The following is a 6791-nucleotide window of genomic DNA, read 5'->3' as shown; positions in this document are numbered from 1 at the left end:
GACAAATCAGACCTTCACTAGTCATCAGGGAAATGCAGATTAAAGACAAGATAATATGTCACATCCATCAGTATGACAAAAATGTGAACCTAAGTCAAGGGTGTAGAGAAATAAGAATTCTCTTAACACTGCTGGTAGAATTGTAAAGTATTACAACTGTTTTTGAGAGCAATTAGGCAATATCTGGTAAAGGTGAAGATGCACATATTCTGTAACACAAACACTTTTTAGACTTAGGTATGTACCCTAGAAAAAGGCTTGCATGTGTGAATAAATATATACAAGTATGTTCTTTGTAGCATTTTTTTGTAATAGTGAATTATTACATGCAACTTACATCATTATCAATAAAAGAATGAATAAATTGTATAATAGATAATTATGATGCATGAAAATTAATAAGTTGGAGCTGCTTATGAACAGAGTTAAATTTCTTTTAATAAGAAATAACAGGGACTTTCCTGGTGGTGCAGTGGTTAAGAATCCGCCTGCCAATGCAGGGGACACAGGTTCGACCCCTGTTCCTGGAAGATCCCACATATCACAGAGCAGCTAAGCCCATGTGCCACAACTACTGAGCCTGTGCTCTAGAGCTCGCGAGCCACAACTACCGAAGCCCACGCGCCTAGAGCCCATGCTCTGCAACAAGAGAAGCCACTGCAATGAGAAGCCCACGCACTGCAACAAAGAGTAGCCCCTGCTCTCCGCAATTAGGGGAAGCCTGTGCACAGCAACGAAGACCCAATGCAACCAAAAATTAATTAATCAATTAATTAATTAATTTTAAAGTAATGAAACAACAGATAAGTTATGCTGAGGTCCAGAGGATGTCAACGGCCTGAACCAGAATCTGTCCACACATCTTAATAAAAAAACCCATGAGGTATACAAAGAGTACAAATAAAGTTACACATGATTCATGCGATACTAGGAGTTGGAGGGTATCACAAACATCAAATTACCAGAAAATTTGGTAAGTAGCAAACTCCAGCAGGAACAAGCTTCCTCCACTGCTGCAAGACTCTAGATGCTGAGAGTAGAAGATGCAGGGCTTCAGAGAATCTTGGAAAAAGAGGAAAGAGTATTGGATGATATAGACATAGCATAGGCAAAATCATACCCTGAGAGAAAATGTCAAACATTAAGTGCCAAAAGACTGAACACAGCCTGGGTCTTGGAAGGTTATAATACTGGCTCTCAGGAAGGAGCCAGAGGTGGCAGCTTCAGATAAACATTGCTTCTGAGGGGGACGCAACTGCATTGACAAGGGGGTAGTGTCCTTTAAAGGCACGACGATGAAGGGAAAGAAGGAGGTAAGGGGAAAAATGAAGAGAAGTCATGCCAGCAGCCCCACCTCACCTCCACATACACACAGCTGCCACCACTAAAAGCGTCTGTTAGAGGAATTGCACTTCACTGTACTGGCACAATAAAACACTTTCAACTAGGAAGGGTCTAAAGAAGGCCTTGTTTTTGTTTTTTGGCCGCACCATGCGGTTTGTGGGATCTTAGTTTCCCGACCAGGGATCGAACCTGGGCCCACAGCAGTGAAAGCACAGAGTAGTAACCACTGGACTGCCAGGGAATTCCCCAAAAGGCCTATTTTAAAAAGAATCAAACCAACACAAAACTACTCAGAAGAAAACAGAGAAGGTGAATGGTAACATTTCACCTAATGAAAATTCTCCCCCAAGGAAACAGACAAACAAGCAAACAAAACCATAAGACCAAGCTCCAAATTAAAATTAAATATCCTTAAGCAAGTGTTAGATAATACTGTGTACATATCAAATCTAGACCAGAAGTTTACAGCCCAAGAACAGAAATGGACAAAAATGGGATATAAATGGTAAATATCTATACATATACACATAGGTAAGATAGAAATACAGAGATATATCTTAACCCAAACAGAGATACTACTTAGCCCAAAAGAAAAATCAGTGGAACTGTTTGCAGTTGTGTAGAACTGGGAAAAATATTGGAAAATATAAAGTACATGCTCATAGCTCAGCACACGTGACATGTGCCGAGTTCTGGAATGGTACCAGAGACTAGAAAGGCTGAGTAGGAAAGGGAGTGAAACATTGAGTTGTCTTGCAGAGCATTGGAGATAAAGTCCCATTGGAGGGGGAGGGAGCCTGAAACAAACATACAGCAGAACTCCACTTCCAGACACTTGCCATATTTTGAATCTGCAAAGGGTAGGAACTAAGTTTAGATTTGCAAAAGGCAGAATTTTCAAGGCTAAGAAAAAAGAAAATATCCAGGGTACCAACCAAAAACGCAAGTGGACCAATCCTGAAGAATAGGAATGAACCAGAAATGGACTGAATCCTCCTAAGTCTGCAGCCCAGCTCAAAACCTGATTGGATTTACTTGCCTTTCATGCTATCTGACAAAAGAAAGGAAGAGTCATCACTTGACGGGAGGTATTACCTGGAGCCTCTATTAGTTAAACACAATGACCAACATAAAATGTTACTAAAAATACGAAGAAGCAGGAATGTGTAATAATAATCTAAAAAGAAGGGTGAAATAGGAGACCCATAGATGGGAGTTAGAAGAAAAGACTTCTATTTTAATTTTGTATTGAAATATAGTTGATATACAATATTATGTTAGTTTTAGCTGTGCTACATAGTTATTTGATATTTGCATACATTATAAAATGTTCACCACAGTAAGTCTAATAACCATCTGTCTCCCTACAAAGTTGTTGCAATATTATTACTTATGCTGTATATGACATCTGCATGGCTTATTTCTTTTCTTTTTTTTTTTCCTCCCTCCCTCTCTCCTTATTTCTTATTTAAGTGGAGGTTTGTACCTCTTAACCCTCTTCACCTATTTTGCCCTTCCACCACCCTCCCCTCTGAACAACTATTGGCTTGTTTTCTGTATCTGAGTCTGTTTTCATTTTGTTTGTTTTGTATTTTAGATTCCACATATAAGTGAGATCATACAGTATTTGGCTTTCTCTGTCTGACTTATTTCACTTAGCATAATACTCTCTAGATCCATCCATGTTGTCACAAATTGCAATATTTCTTTTTTTTTTATGGCTGAGTAATATTCCATTGTATATGTATACCACATCTTCTTTATCCATTCATCTGTCAGAGGACACTTAGGTTGCTTGCACGTGTTGGGTATTGTAAATAATGCTACAGTGAACATTGGGGTGCACATATCTTTTTGAAGAGTATTTTTGTTTTATTTGGAGAAATGCCTAGAAGTAAAATTGTTGGATCACATGGTAATTCTATTTTAAATTTTTGAGGACTCTCCATACATTTTTCCATAGTAGCGGTGCCAATTTACATTCTACCAACAGCGCATGAGAGTTCCCTTTTCTCCACATCCTTGCCAACACTTGTTATTTGTCATTGCTTTGATGATAGCCATTCTGACAGGCGTGAGGTGATATCCCATTGTGGTTTTGATTTGCATTTCCCTGATAATTAGTGATGTTGAGAATCTTTTCATGCATCTGTTGGCCATTAGAATATCTTCTTCATTGGTGCTGTACTGTGTGTATATGTGTGTTGGGTGTGCAGGAGTAAAGTTAGTCTGACACAGTGATTGAGTGAGGTCAGAGTCCGCCAAGGGAGGCTCAGACACATCAGTTCTGTGTAACATTCCCGTGGCCATGGGCTGAGTCCAGCTGAGGTAAAACAGTTGCTCACAACCTTCCCCAGAACTTCTCTGTTGACTCCAGACGGGGCACCTGCCTACCTGTCAGGGAATATTGGGAGGCTTCTATCAACAACAAAAACTGGACAAGCAAAGAGGTTGATTATTCTGGCTGTTGCAATATAGACAGCTCCCCGGATCTGACTATCAGGGTGTTTCACTCACGAGGTTTTGCCTTAGACCTTCATGGAAAGGGGTGAACAGTGGCTTCTGGGGGTTGTTCTGCAAGCAGAAGTCTCAGTCAGGTATCCGAACAGGAAATGCCTTTCTCCGCAGTCAACAAGTTTCAGGAGGACAAAGAGTTGTAACCTTGCCTAACCAGTCATGACAAGTGGTTCTAATCATAGCTAATTACTCATGAGCCGTAGAGCAGGAAACTGGAGACCTTGTGAGCAGGTTTGGGCAGAAGAGAAAGGTCAGTGTTTGCTGATCTCGTCAAACATAATTTGTCTCCGAACAATGTAGGGATTAGAGTAATTTCTGAGGAATTTTGGCCAGGATACAAAATACACACCCTTCATCTCCCTTGCCCCTTCCCCCCCCTTCCCCTTGCTGCTGATTCTGAGAGGTCTTGTGTAGAAAGGGTGATATTTTTGGAAAAGGTTGGTGTGCCTAGAAATAGAGACACAGATGTAGAGAACAAACGGACACCAAGGGGGGAAGGGAAGAGTGGGATGAACTGGGATATTGGGATTGACATATATACACTGATATGTATAAAATAGATAACTAATGAGAACCTACTGTGTAACAGAGGGAACTCCACTGTACAGTAGAAACACAACACTGTAAAACAATTATACTCCAATTAAAAAAAAAAAAAAGGTTGGTGTGCCTAGCGTATACGTGGGGTTAGGAGTCCTGCGATATAAGGATGGGAAAACAGATTGGGCCTCATCGTGAAGGGCCTCAGGTGCCAATTAGTAATTTACCCGCGTGCGGTGTTGCTCTGGCGAAAGTTCAGAGAATGAAATCTTGCAGAAAAATAACTGCAGCAGTGGAGGGGTATATAAAGGCAGGACCAGTGAGAAGCTGGTAGTCCAACAAGAGAAGCTATGACAGCAGGTAGGATGAGAGATGATTAGCCTTAGAAATGGGTCATGGTCAGATATTTTCAGGTAGGACTGATAGAACCTGGTGGCCATTGAGCCCTGGTGGCCTGTGGAATTGGGTCTATTAGGAGCATGGTGGTGTTGCAGAGAGCGTGGACTTTACAGCTAGGCCGGCCGAGTTCAGTATGATTCTGGCATTTACTAGCCCTGTGATTCTGAGCAAGGAATGGACACTTTCAGAGTTGAGTTCTCTTCTGTAAAAACAGGCATAATGCCACTTACTTCTTTTTTTCCGCAAAGATTGAGTGACACATGTATGTGAATCTAAAATAGGGCCTGGCACAAAATAAGCAGTTCATACATTTGAGAGCCCTTCAGCTGACATTCAAGGCTTCCCATATTTTGTTTCCCAAGCATCCTTCTAGGCAGAAGGCCCACGCTCCTGTAGCATTGCCCTCCCTCCAAAAATATAGGCCTACGTACGACTTCTCAGACGTGACCTACTCCTTCTGGTCTCTGAGTCTCTGCTCATGCTATTTCTTTGCCTGGACTAGCCTCCCTCTCCTCACTTCTGATTGCTCTCTGGGGTAGTCCATTCTTCTTACAGGCTGTGCTTCAAATAGTACCTCCGCTAAAAACACATCCTCTAGATCCCTGGGTGGAAATGATCTTTCCTTCTGTGAAACTCCTAAAGCACTTTATTGCAACCACTCTAAAGATTCTTACACTATACAGGTATCCGCTGCTTTTCGAAAGGCTGCTTTACACCACTTCACTTTTGCAAAAACCTACATTAGTACCTGTTTTCACTAACCGAAAGAAATCCCTCAAGGATTTTTGCTTTTACAAAAAAAGGCTAAAGGCCAAAATAGCGCTCAGTGTTTGTTTTGCCATAAGCCATTATAGAGGCAGCGCCACCCAGAGCAGTGAGAGTGACACTGCCACGCTCCTTCCTGGAACCACACTTAGCATCTCAGCATCCATAGCTTTGAACTGTGTCTATGAGCACCTGTGCTTTCTATTTATTTTGTGCATCCGTTAGTGTTACCCCATTTTGGCTTAAGCAAGGTTTGGTAGGAAAGCTCTACTCTCAGATACCAGGAGAAACCCGTACTGCACTTTACCTGGCTATTTTGGTTTTTTTCCCTTAAATATCCATTTATTTTTTAATTAATTAATTTTTGGCTGCGTTGGGTCTTCCTTGCTGCACACGGGCTTTCTCTAGTTGCAGCGAGCAGGGGCTACTCTTCGTTGTGGTGCGCGGGCTTCTCATTGTGGTGGCTTCTCTTGTTGCGGAGCACAGGCTCTAGGCATGCGGGCTTCAGTAGTTGAGGCATACGGGCTCAGTAGTTGTGACTCGCGGGCTCTAGAGCGCATCCTCAGTAGTTGTGGCGCACGGGCTTAGCTGCTCCGCGGCATGTGGGATCTTCCCGGACCAGGGCTCGAACCCATGTCCCCTGCATTGGCAGGCGGATTCTTAACCACTGTGCCACCTGGGAAGTCCTACCTGGCTATTTTGGATAAGTATTTTCTCTCTTCTAGTTAGCATCCAATTAGTTTTTCTATTCACTATAGTACTTAATTCAATGTACAGTGTTATCAAAAGTAGATATTCAATAGACTGATATGATTGACTTGGATAGAGAAGAGGCGAGCAGTCAATCAAGTGCTAGCTCTGGGGGAGGGAGAAGGATGGGATGTGCCCTTGCCAACCAGAACATTAGTGGGGAGGCACTGCTGCCAATCCTTATTTTACTGCCATCATTCTAGTTCAATCTTTGTAACTCCTAATTCCTCCACAGCATCTAGGTGGGGCAAAATTCAACACACAGGCCAGGAAGGAGTGTTTCAGACAACACCGCCTTACTAGTTTGTTGAGTTTTGGGCTTGTCTGTATGTCTGACCTGTTTCGTGAGCTACTGGCTTAATTTAGGTGGGAGACAAGATATTCTTTGCTCTAGAACGTGTTATTTCTGTAAGAAAAACATAATTTGACAAATGAAATCGTGATCTGGGCTCACAGCAGTTTCAGAATCCAATTAT

This window comes from Grampus griseus (genome assembly GCF_964374135.1).
Source record: "Grampus griseus genome assembly, chromosome: 17".
Classification (NCBI taxonomy): Eukaryota; Metazoa; Chordata; class Mammalia; order Artiodactyla; family Delphinidae; genus Grampus; species Grampus griseus.
This window is presented reverse-complemented; position numbering follows the sequence as displayed.